Raw genomic sequence first — 12,833 nt, forward strand, 5'->3', positions numbered from 1 at the left:
TGATGACATCAAAAGCTGGATGACTTTAAATTTCCTGCATTTAAATTCTGACAAGACAGAAGTTGTAATCTTTGGACCAGAGTCTTCAAAAAATAAAGTTCTTAATCAATCCCTTAATCTGGATGGCATTAACTTGGCCTCTGGTAATAAAGTTAAAAATCTTGGTGTTGTTTTCGACCAAGACATGTCATTTAAATCCCATATTAAACAGGTTTCCAGAGTTTCCTTTTTTCACCTCCGGAATATCGCCAAAATTAGAAACATTCTGTCCAGGAGTGATGCTGAAAAACTAGTCCATGCATTTGTTACTTCAAGGCTGGACTATTGTAATTCTTTACTATCAGGAAGTCCACAAAATGCAGTTCGAAGTCTTCAGCTGATTCAAAATGCTGCGGCAAGAGTTCTGATGAAAATCAACCAGAGGGATCATATTTCTCCAATTTTAGCTTCCCTTCATTGGCTTCCTGTTAAATCAAGAATAGAATTTAAAATTCTCCTTCTAACGTATAAAGCCCTTAATAATCAAGCTCCACCATATATCAGAGCTCTGATTACCCCGTATGTTCCTAACAGAGCACTTCGCTCTCAGACTGCAGGTCTGCTGCTGGTTCCTAGAGTCTCTAAAAGTAGAATGGGAGGCAGATCCTTTAGCTATCAGGCTCCTCTCCTGTGGAACCAACTCCCAGTTTTGGTCCGTGAGGCAGACACCCTATCTATTTTTAAGACTAATGTTAAAACTTTCCTTTTTGACAAAGCTTATAGTTAGAGTGGCTCATACCCTGAGCTATCTCTATAGTTGTGCTGTGATAGGCCTAGGCTGCTGGAGGACATCAGGGTCTAATTTTCTCACTCTACTGATTTCTACTGTTCTTCAGTCTACTGTTCTCCAGTTTTGCATTGTATTACATTGAAATGACTGTCGTCATTTCAGCTTTTAACTTTTTGCTCTCTCTCTTTTTCTTCATAGTAGGTACACCTGGTCTGGCGTTCTGTTAACTGTGACATCATCCAGAGAAGACGGCTCACCCGCTACTACCATCTAATGTAGAACAGATTACTAGATCAATGTGTGCTTCTGTGCTTGTTTGTCTGTCTTGTTGTGTCTCTGTTCTGTCTTCTGTAACCCCAGTCGGTCGAGGCAGATGACCGTTCATACTGAGCCCGGTTCTGCCGGAGGTTTTTCCTTCCCGTTAATGGGTGGTTTTTCTTCCCACTGTCGCTTCATGCTTGCTCAGTATGAGGGATTGCAGCAAAGCCATGTACAATGCAGACGACTCTCCCTGTGGCTCTACGGTTCCCCAGGAGTGACTGCTGCTTGTCGGGACTTTGATGCAATCAACTGGTTTCCTTATATAGGACATTTTTGAGCAATCTGTATAATCTGACCCAATCTGTATAATATGATTGAACTTGACTTTGTAAAGTGCCTTGAGATGACATGTTTCATGATTTGGCGCTATATAAATAAAATTGAATTGAATTGAATTGAATTAAAACAGCTTTCTCCCAGCCCATGGAGCAGATAGAGAGCCCATATTCATAGAGCACCTTCCTCTTGCAACCTAAATCATGTGTGAAAGTTTTGGTAAGTCTATGTTAACTAGAATTTTCGCAGGTGTCTCTTTTTGCAGCAATACATCTTCTGGTGCTCCTTTAACCCTATTTGGATCTGCAAGGGTCGACAGAATTGTTGAGTTTGTCACAGAGGGCTGATTTTTAGAAATGTTGTTGTGGGTGAGAGACTAAGTGGATTCTGTGGCTTTGGTATCTCTGGGTCGTTTTAGCTGGGTATGACAGAGGCAAGAAAGGGCAAATAATTGAACCTTTGACACCTCATAATTCAAAGATACCATGTCTGAGCTAGGCCAAAATTGGTATGCAGCTTCCCCTGCAAAGCCCCTACAGGCATGTAAAATACCAGCTCACAAGGAACTTCCTACAGCTACTTCTGGCTGGCAACATGCTAGCCGTTAGCCGCTAATGGGGTTATGTTCAACAACTCCTGGAGATGCCACTCCATGAGTTGGGTCAAAATCCTCTGCTGGGAACTGCCTCAAAAAGGAGGAAAACCCCAAAGGTCACGAAAGGTCAGTAATTAGATTGGCCTCCTTCAGCCACGTAGACACAGAATCTGGCTGCAAAACTCAACATTTAACTAAAAAGTGGTGTAGTGTCATTCCACACAGGTTGGTGTCACAGTGGAGCCAGGGTGGGTCATTGCTTGGGCGTCCGCCTGATCTTAATGGGGTCAGAGGCCCAAAGGCAGTCTCAATCTGACATTGAAGGAACCCTTATTCAACCTCCTCTGCATGTCCCTGTGGTCTATCTGGAGCCCATCAGGCTGGTCGCCCATCCCCCCTTTCACAGTACTGCAGATGCCCCAAGGTTTCCAGCTTATGCCTTAACAGAAGGCCTCAGAAGCCTGAATTGGCCATTTAGGGTTGGGTTTTGGCACTTAGCAACTGGTTACGGAGATACTGGTGGTCTCATTTTAACTGTCTAATCAGGCCCTTCGCAACAACACCAAGTATGCCCCAATCGGACTTTCATAGCCCAAGCAGCAAGATCAAACACACTACCATTTCTTGTATGTCAATGAAGTACAGCAGCACTGAACACTGACCATTTTGCGAGCTGTAGGGTGGAGTTAAAAGTTCATGCATGGGTCAGTTTTCTTGTCAGGTGTTCCCCTTTCAAAGGTGCCATGCATGAGTGCAACAAACTAACCTATGTGCAGATGGAAGGAAAAACAACTGTTTTGCAAAATGGTGGATTTTTCTTCACAACTCCATTCAAAGTTATTGCAGTGCCCTAAAGAAAACGACCTTTGGGACCAATAAAGGCTTATGGTGGAAGTTAGGGGTGGCCTTTCAGGACATTGGTGGTCTTTTTTCAATCGTCTTATTGGATTCTTTCCAACAGTGTTAAGCTTTGCTCAAAAGAATGCTCCAACTCTGAGAGGGCCCTACAAACACACTCCCTTTTTGGACCTGTTCTACTTAGAGTGTGTTTTCAGTTAACTTTTAAACAGCTCTCTCCCAGCCAATGGAGCTGATAGCGACCCCATATTCATAGAGTGCCTTCCTCTTGCAACCTAAATCATGTGTGACAGTTTTGGTAAGTCTACATTACGTGGAATTTTCGCAGGTGTCTTTTTTGCAGCAATACATCTTCTGGTGCTCCTTTAACCCTATTTGGATCTGTAAGGGTTGACAGAATTGGTTGAGTTTGTCATAGAAGGCTGATTTTCAGAAATGTTGTTGTGGGTGAGAGACTAAGTGGATTCTGTGGCTTTGGTATCTCTGGGTCGTTTTAGCTGGGCATGACAGAGGCAAGAAAGGGCAAATAATTGAACCTTTGACACCTCATAATTCAGAGACACCATGTCTGAGCAAGGCCAAAATCGGTATGCAGCTTCCCCTGCAAAGCCCCTACAGACATGTAAAATACCAGCTCACAAGGAACTTCCTACAGCTACTTCTGGCTGGCAACATGCTAGCCCTTAGCCGCTAATGGGGTTATGTTCAACAACTCCTGGAGATGCTACTCCATGAGTTGGGTCGAACTCCTCTGCTGGGAACGGCCTCAAAAAGGAGGAAAACCCCAAAGGTCACGAAAGGTCAGCAATTAGATTGGCCTCCTTCAGCCACGTAGACTCACAGAATCTGGCTGCAAAACTCAACATTTAACTAAAAAGTGGTGTAGTGTCATTCCACACAGGTTGGTGTCACAGTGGAGCCTGGGTGGGTCATTGTTCTGGTGTCCGCCATGTCCTAATGGGGTCAGAGGCCCAAAGGCAGTCTCACTCTGACATTGAGGGAACCCTTATTCAACCTCCTCTGCATGTCGCTGTGGTCTATCTGGAGCTCATCAGGCTGGTTGCCCATCCAAAAAAGGATGATTTTGACCTTTTGGTGGATAACAGAACTTTTTTAAGTTTTTTTATCCCACTTTAACAGTACTGCAGGTGCCCCAAATTTTCCAGTATATGCCTTAATAGAAGGCCTTAGAAGCCTGAATCGGCCATTCAGGGTTGGGTTCTGGCACTTAGCAACTGGTTACAGAGATACTGGTGGTCTCATTTTAACTGTCTGATCAGGCCCTTCGCAACAACACCAAGTATGTCCCAATTGGACTTTCATAGCCCAAGCAGCAAGATCAAACACACTACCATTTCTTGTATGTCAATGAAGCACAGCATCACTGAACACTGACCATTTTGCGAGCTGTAGGGTGGAGTTAAAAGTTCATGCATGGGTCAGTTTTCTTGTCAGGTGTTCCCCTTTCAAAGGTGCCATGCATGAGTGCAACAAACTAACCTATGTGCAAATGGAAGGAAAAACAACTGTTTTGCAAAATGGTGGATTTTTCTTCACAAATCCATTCAAAGTTATTGCAGTGCCCTAAAGAAAACAACCTTTGGGACCAATTAAGGCTTATGGTGGAAGGTAGGAGTGGCCTTTCAGAACATTGGTGGTCTTTTTTCGATCGTCTTATTGGATTCTTTCCAACAGTGTTAAGTTTGGCTCAAAAGAATGCTCCAACTCTGAGACAGCCCTCCAAACACTCTCCCTTTTTGGACCTGTTCTCCTTGGAGTGTGTTTTCAGTTAACTTTTAAACAGCTCTCCCCCAGCCCATGGGGCAGATAGAGACCCCATATTCATAGAGTGCCTTCCTCTTGCAACCTAAATCATGTGTGACAGTTTTGGTAAGTCTACGTTAAGTAGAATTTCCGTAGGTGTCTTTTTTGCAGCAATATATCTTCTGGTGCTCCTTTAACCCTACTTGGATCTGTAAGGGTTGACAGACTTGGCTGAGTTTGTCATAGAATGTTGATTTTCAGAAATGTTGTTGTGGGTGAGAGACTAAGTGGATTCTGTGGCTTTGGTATCTCTGGGTCGTTTTAGCTGGGCATGACAGAGGCAAGAAAGGGCAAATAATTGAACCTTTGACACCTCATAATTCAAAGACACCATGTCTGAGCAAGGCCAAAATCGGTATGCAGCTTCCCCGGCAAAGCCCCTACAAACATGTGAAATACCAGCTCTCAAGGAACTTCCTACAGCTACTTCTGGCTGGCAACATGCTAGCCGTTAGCCGCTAATGGGGTTATGTTCAACAACTCCTGGAGATGCCACTCCATGAGTTGGGTCGAAATCCTTTGCTGGGAACTGCCTCAAAAAGGAGGAAAACCCCAAAGGTCACGAAAGGTCAGCAATTAGATTGGCCTCCTTCAGCCACGTAGACTCACAGAATCTGGCTGCAAAACTCAACATTTAACTAAAAAGTAGTGTAGTGTCATTCCACACAGGTTGGTGTCACAGTGGAGCCTGGGTGGGTCATTGCTCCGGTGTCCGCCATGTCCTAATGGGGTCAGAGGCCCAAAGGCAGTCTCACTCTGATATTGAGGGAACCCTTATTCAACCTCCTCTGCATGTCGCTGTGGTCTATCTGGAGCTCATCATGCTGGTCGCCCATCCCCCTTTCACAGTACTGCAGGTGCCCCAAGGTTTCCAGCTTATGCCTTAATAGAAGGCCTCAGAAGCCTGAATTGGCCATTTAGGGTTAGGTTTTGGCACTAAGCAACTGGTTAAGGAGATACTGGTGGTTTCATTTTAACTGTCTGATCAGGCTCTTCGCAACAACACCAAGTATGTCCCAATCAGACTTTCATAACCCAAGCAGCAAGGTTAAACACAGTACCATTTCTTGTATCTCAATGAAGCACAGCAGCTTTGAAGATGGATGATTTTGCGGGCTGTAGGATGGATTTGAGTCTGGGTTGATTATCTTTGGAGCCTATTAGCTGTTCTTGAGGAGTAGTTCCCCTAATAAACCTAATATGTATATCCATTGCTCACTTAAAGTACAATAATGTTGTGCAGCAATGTTAGGAATATATTATTACCTAGTAGATGCCTAAAACCAGATAAAACATTTATTTTAAGAACAGGCAGACATAAAATACAAAGTTTAAAATGTCTTAGTTCTGAATGGACTTAATTATTTTTGTGTAGTGGGGGAAATCACACTGAAATGTAGCGGAGGCTGAGGTCCAAGAGATGAGCTAAAACAAACTCTCTTTGGATTAAGATTATCAGATGTTTTTCTTCTTTTTTTTTACAACCAATTTTTTGCATCTGTAGTTTATTTCAATTAAGTAATCTTACACATGTAATATGATGTGCATGCATTTATATCAATGTTTACACACAATATTATTTAACAAGTCACTCCTAAAAGTTACATACCCAAAGAAATAAACTATGTGTAGTTATTACATCTTTAAAATCAAGTTACTGTGACTTATAATGTCTTCCATTTCGATTTAGATTTTAGCAGACCACAGAAAAGTGTAAGGGAGGGGGAGGGGAGCCTTCAGTTGAACACCTGCACTGCTGACCTTTCAACAAGCCTAGTTGAATTCATGGGAAATGGGAATCTGTTAAACTAATACAAAATGGATCTATGCAATGTCTTCAAATGATTCTGCATCATGTAAAAAACATGTCTAAAATTCTAGTTCAACAAGATAATATGTTAGTAAAACTAGTTGTTGTTTTTTTTTTTTATAAATTTTCTTCCAACAAGCACATTTGCCAATAGAACTAAACATTCGTACAGGTCTTAAACGCATCTCAAGAAATGTATCAAAAGTCACTTGCAGCAGGAGCAGAAACAGGAGCCAGGTCAAGAAACAAGTCTTGTAATCGGAGATAACAGCATTTTTTCTGAAATCTTGGGAAACATCATAGAAGGTATGATTTTTTTTATTTACATATCAAACCTGTTGTTGCTTTCTGCTAATAAGACAGGGAGGGTTGCTTTGTAAAGCAGTTCATATGATGTGATTTTTACACCCACAGCCCTGCAGTGTCTGTTGTTCTAATTACTACTCTGCAATAAAAACAATGCAGTAGAAAAGCTTAAAATACTGTAGTGGTGTGCTATGTTGAGTTTGTGTAGAGCTCCACTTGCTTTCTGAGTTAGGCTAATCAGATGCTAACTGTGCTGAGTGCACCGGGAGTTGAGGCTTCATTTACAGCTTTGGCAGCTTGAAGTGCTACAAACATGTATATACTATATTGGTTTTAAGGGTGTAAATGTATTTTTTTAATACCTGCTGTGAATAACCTTAAGTGCTTTGCATGTTTTGTTAAACATAATCAACATTTACTCAACCATAGACTTTGTACATTTTGGCTTTTGAAAGCTGCTGCAAAAATGTGTTTTATTTATATTAAAAATATATGATATGATATAAATATGATATTTATATGAAAGAGTTTATTTCTGTTTTTATATTTATGCAATGGTTTTCTCTGCAGATAATGATCAGCAAAACAAAGGAAGGATGAGGGAAGGAAAGGGTATGTTTACTTTTTCTAAATTGTTATTATTATTTATTTTTTTATTTTCACAACAAAATATAAAAAACAGAATCCTGTTTCACTAAAAGAGAAGAAAATGTGATGGACAACTGCCAAAAAACCCTCAAGGGGCTTAATGAGTGGCAGTCTCCATACTAACAAATATATTTCAAGAAGAAAAAGAGAAAAAAACAACAACAACAAACAACAACATTTCAATATATAAAACAGTTAAACATTTAATTTAGACCACAAATCTATATGGAAAATTTAGACAACTAAGTAGCAGCAACTTTCCTCTCCGTTTAAATTCTTCTTTAGAAAGATCTGTCAGTGATGTGGGAAGACTGTTCCATATCATTGATCCTCTGTATAATAACTGTGTTTGAGTTGTACAAGAGTAAGGAGGCCTGATAAGACAACTACTACGAGTTGGATACTGGTGAAATTCATTATTAAAAGTAAAAATATTACAAAAGTGCTGAGGAAGTAACTTTTTTATAGACCTATAAACGAATAAAGCTATTTGAAGTTGATTCACTTGATAAACACTAAGAATACTTGCCTGAGCAAACAGTGGTTGTGAGGGGTGTCTACGATTTACACAAAATATTAGCCTTAAAGCTCGCTTCTGAAGTCGAAAAACAGATTCCAGTTTAGTTGGGTGGGTACTAGCCCAACCAACATTACAGTAATTGATATATGGATATAACATTGAATAATATAACATAATTGCAACTTTTTTGTTAATCAGGTGACAGATTTTTCCTAGTATACCAACCACTTTGGCTAGTTTTGTACTTATGGCACTAATGTGGGGTTTCCAGGATAAAGAATCATCTAGAATAACACCAAGGAAACGAGCAGATCTAACATTAATAGAAATATTATCAATTTGAATTTTCAATTGGAGGTTTAAACGTATCAAACTTATAACCAAAAAATATATAACTTGTTTTTTTATGTTAAGTGACAATTTGTTGGACTTGAACCAATAGGATAACTTGTCAAGTTCTTCATTAACTACCTTTATTAAAATTTCAGGATTTTTATGGGAGTAATACACACTTGTATCGTCTGCAAATAAGATTTTAGAAAGTTTATCTGAAACATTAGGGAGGTCTTTAACATATATTAAAAACAACAAGGGACCAAAGATGGCCTCCTTATGGTAAACCGCACTAAAGAGTATATGAACTATAGAACATAGAACTTTACATTAGTGCTGCCAAACAAAATTTTATTCTTGCTTAACTCTTATCTCTGTGCTGTTTGTCACAGCTTGCAACATTTTGCATTTTTGACATACTCTCACCTACCTCTTATGATACCTCTGAACACAGCCATTATTGTCTAAAATGCTGGCAACCATCTCTGAGCACACCCTTAAGTGAAAATGTCCAAACTGTTCCCAAAGTGTCAATATTTAGTGTGACTATTATTTTTCTACCAATGCCTTTGCATGGATTTCATTAGAGCTTCACATGTTTCCACTGGAATCCTTTTTCACTCTTCTGTGATGACATCCCGTTACCCTCAGTCTCTTCTAGCAAGGCAGTGGTCATCTTGTGAGTGTGTAAAGCGTAGTTATGTTTGAATACTGCTTTAATCTCTGGACACTGTTGCAACAGGTCTTTAAAAGTGGGACGTGTGAAATGAGAAAGGAGCATTAGTTAGAACTTTTATATTATGGACATATACAAGTTCTAACTAATGCTCCTCTCTCATTTCACACAATTTCAAAGTTTTGTAAATTCCTACAGAACACTTTTGCTACACAGGTTTATTTCTTTAATGTCTTTTAAACATAGGGGTGTTAAGGTGACAGGCATGTTCTTTTGTTCTAGAACTTGATGCAGTGACCCTAAGATCTCCAAGTGAGAACCAAGGAGAACCATCAAAGCAGTCTAAGCAGGCAGGAAAAACTGGTAAGCTTTTTTATTTAAACTATTGGATTCTTTGTTTTGATAATCCTTAATGCATTTTTTTAATTTGATTTCCCTTTTTGTAATATTAAAGTATGAAACCGAAATGAGTTTTTTTTAATAAGTCCAGTCATATGAGAACTGAATTGGAGTCATCAGCCTTTAGCTGGTGTTCTAATTTATTTTTTGTGATATCAGTGAGACTTCAGAGATATGTTCCTTCTGATATACTGACAGTCCAGTGGCAAAATATCAAATGCTTTTTTTTCCAAGTAGCGGCACAGGAAATTGTCCCAAAACGGGGTTTTACTAGTTCACCAGTCTGACAGAAATAATCCACAGTGATTTGTAAAACTTGCAAGGAACCGGTAAAAACAAAGTCTGGTAACGCAACCAACTTGTTTCATTACGTAAGCTGCTCACACCCGCAGCAGCGCGAGCTGTTTTAGCCCCGCCCCGCTCCGCGTCATCTTCGGAGAAATCTTATGGAGCTTCTTCCAAAACAAAGCAGGTATAGCAGCTAAACTGAGCTCCCTTCTTTGTGATAAAATGGTATTGGTGTATTTATTTTGGTAATTTTACTGGTCACTTTAGTTTATTCTTTGTCAGTATTTAATAACATAACTCAGGTCTCTTAAGTTATTTTTCTTAAAAAATATCTGTTATGGTTAAAGTTGGTTAAAAAAGATTTAATTGAAATTCTGTGTCTGTGTTCTTTATTAAAATGAAATAATTTAGCAATATCATAAAATATCCAGGCAGAGCTGCACATAAAATATGATATTAAATATTTTCAATAATTATCGATATCGATCAATATGCATTTTTTATCGATAAACTTTTTTTCTATATCATTCAGCCCTAGTACAACAGTTACTATTGAATTAGCTTGTAAAGCGCAGTGCCTCACCGCACAGAGACATCACAGGATGTGATGTCAGGTGGACATTTTTCCCCAAATATGGGCAATAATGGCCGCCCCCCCTACACAGTGATCAAGACGACAATTTATGCTTTTATTTTCTTATTGATTAACGCTAAATTCATTTAATCACCACGGGCGTATTAGTTTAAGGTATAGTTAATGATCCACTGATTTTCCCTTGTTGACTGGACTGGTCCTTTAAAAAAACTTATAATAGAAATTTCATGAATTTGATATATCACAAGCAGTTGGACATAAAAATATAATGATGCTCAAGGGCCCAGTTTTTGTCTCTCTATGCACTAAAAATTTTGTTATGTGCTTAAAGACAGCAGAGTGAGAAGAACTGGGCATTTTGCCCCCAGAAGCCCAAGTTTAGAACAACCTATTACCCATTTTCCATTCATGGTTCCAGCAGTACATGGCTCCACTCAGCTCGGCAGACTGCTGCGGTTCATATGCAATTAAACTTGCATATGAACCTTTTCTAGAGAGTTGGGGTCTCTGGTATGCCCAAGTGGGAGGTTCTTGTTGTGTGGAAGGAGTTTATGTGAGATAGTATTGGTCAGTTTGACTATTGTCGTTGATTGGTTGTATTGACTTGCCATGTTAGGTACACTGAAATGTAATTTAACTAATAATGTAATTTAATGTATGACAAACATGCAAACAAATAAGAGTTTAGGTAGAATGCAACCACGTTTTCACACCAGTGTATGGTAAAATGGTCATTTTGGCTGTAAATTAATCTATTGCTACCTTAATGTTTAAACTGATAAAATCATTGTGTCGAGATTGAGGTTTGGTATAATGGTTAAGAATTTAGATGACAAACCTTTGTTAATACATTGATGTAATGTAAATATTACCTACAATGCAAAAAATGCTAAAATGGTTTGAAGTATATTCTTTATTTGTGTTGCAGGCAAAGATCAGGATGTGAATAGACCAGCTATTGAACCTACATCTCATCGACGGCTTTGGAGTAAGGCCGAAAAGGCAGCAGTATGGCAACAGCTTTGCCAATATGTAACCTTAGAGAGTTCCTGGTAAAGAACCATGTCTTGAAGCACTTAAAGTTGAGCCTGCATTGACAAGCCAAACTTGGAAAGACATAAAAAACAAGTTTACAATACTATTACTGTTCAAAAGCCGAAAAAACATTCTACATTAGATATGGTCAATCTTACATTGTTTGGTTAAAACTACAAAATAAGTTGTAAGCAGAGCATATTTGGCAATGGTCCTTTGCCTAGTGTTTGGACAGCAGCAAAAATATGTATTTTTGTTCCATAAACAAATAAAATAGTTTGCATTCGGTCTCCACATTGTGTTCTTTAGTATTTAAAATGTTTATCTTAGTTCACAAAGCCTGTATAATGTAGTTAAATTGGCACTACTATATCTATAAAGGACAGTATATGTGAGAAGATATGATGCCGGGGGTTAAGGAAAAAAATAATTAATTATTAGAAGCTTAGAATGGCTTTTTTGATGAAAGAAAGCTTGGCTGTTGGTGAGAAAAAACACACCCAAATCTACCTGGCAACAACAACTGGTCCACACAAGTCCACAAGAAAAAGATTTATTTTATTTTGAGCTTTTGGTTATCTAAGGTCACATTCTGAATCTACATTTTTTTCTAGTGGTGGCAATGTGTTTTGCACTGTTCTATATGCAGTGGAAGTAGTGGTCCACACAATGAACTATGAGGACGGAGTCCACACAATGTATTAAAGACATGTGTGTGTGTGTGTGTGTGTGTGTGTGTGTGTGTGTGTGTGTGTGTGTGTGTGTGTGTGTGTTATTGTGGAAGGTGTGGTCATTCTAGAGCAGCGGCTCCACAGGTCATCCATAACTCCCTCCCTTATGGTTCCAACACAGTCTCTAACTTCCCGCTGATCCATGCAGGGTCACGTTGAAGCTGGTGCCTATCTCCAGCAGGGAATGGGCGAGAGGCGGGGTAAACCGCAGACAGACTCTTTTAAATTGTTATCAATTCAATTTTATTTATAAAGCACTAATTAACATCACGTCATCTCAAGGCTCTTTCCAAAGTCAGACTCCATCAGATCCTCCAGGTTGGTGAGAAAGTTTCCTCTCTAAGGAAACCCAGCAGGTTGCATCAAGTCTCTCCAAGCAGCATTCACTCCTCCTGAAAGAGCGTAGAGCCACAGTGGACAGTCGTATAGAAATACAAAAATATAAATACATATAAATAGAAACAGAACCAGATTGTAAAATGAGCAACTCATTGCAATCCACACTGATTAATGCTCTGTTCAATTTCAGGGTTGACTGATGAACGAAAGCATCTTTCAATTAAACCTTATTAAAGGTATACTATGCAACCGGGGTTGATTTTCCAGCGAGGCTCCCCCCAGAGGGCGAAAGTAAAAGTGCACTGTCATAAAGATGCTCAGCTGTTCTGGTTTCTCCGTCAAGCCAGGCGCGGTTGTTTTGAGCTTAGCAGACAGGCGAACGCAACGAAAAGTGGAAAAAACGGCAGTACAAACAATGACTAACACAGTGAAAGTATAAAAATGCACAGAGAGAGAGAGAAACCATTCCAACGTTACTTACAATCGCATCAGCAGAAACGCAAGGTCCGC

The 12,833-nt window shown here is 39.5% G+C and overlaps 1 long non-coding RNA gene across 1 annotated transcript; it reads left to right on the forward strand.

Moving 5' to 3' along the window:
• The first annotated feature begins 6,553 nt into the window (after positions 1-6,553).
• Positions 6,554-11,304, forward strand: LOC118562535. Its single transcript, XR_004930652.1, has 4 exons — positions 6,554-6,759; positions 7,330-7,371; positions 9,219-9,299; positions 11,147-11,304. It is a non-coding gene; the product is annotated as an uncharacterized LOC118562535 (long non-coding RNA).
• Positions 11,305-12,833: the final 1,529 nt, after the last annotated feature.

Source organism: Fundulus heteroclitus, unplaced genomic scaffold, assembly GCF_011125445.2.
Source record: "Fundulus heteroclitus isolate FHET01 unplaced genomic scaffold, MU-UCD_Fhet_4.1 scaffold_968, whole genome shotgun sequence".
Lineage (NCBI taxonomy): Eukaryota > Metazoa > Chordata > Actinopteri > Cyprinodontiformes > Fundulidae > Fundulus > Fundulus heteroclitus.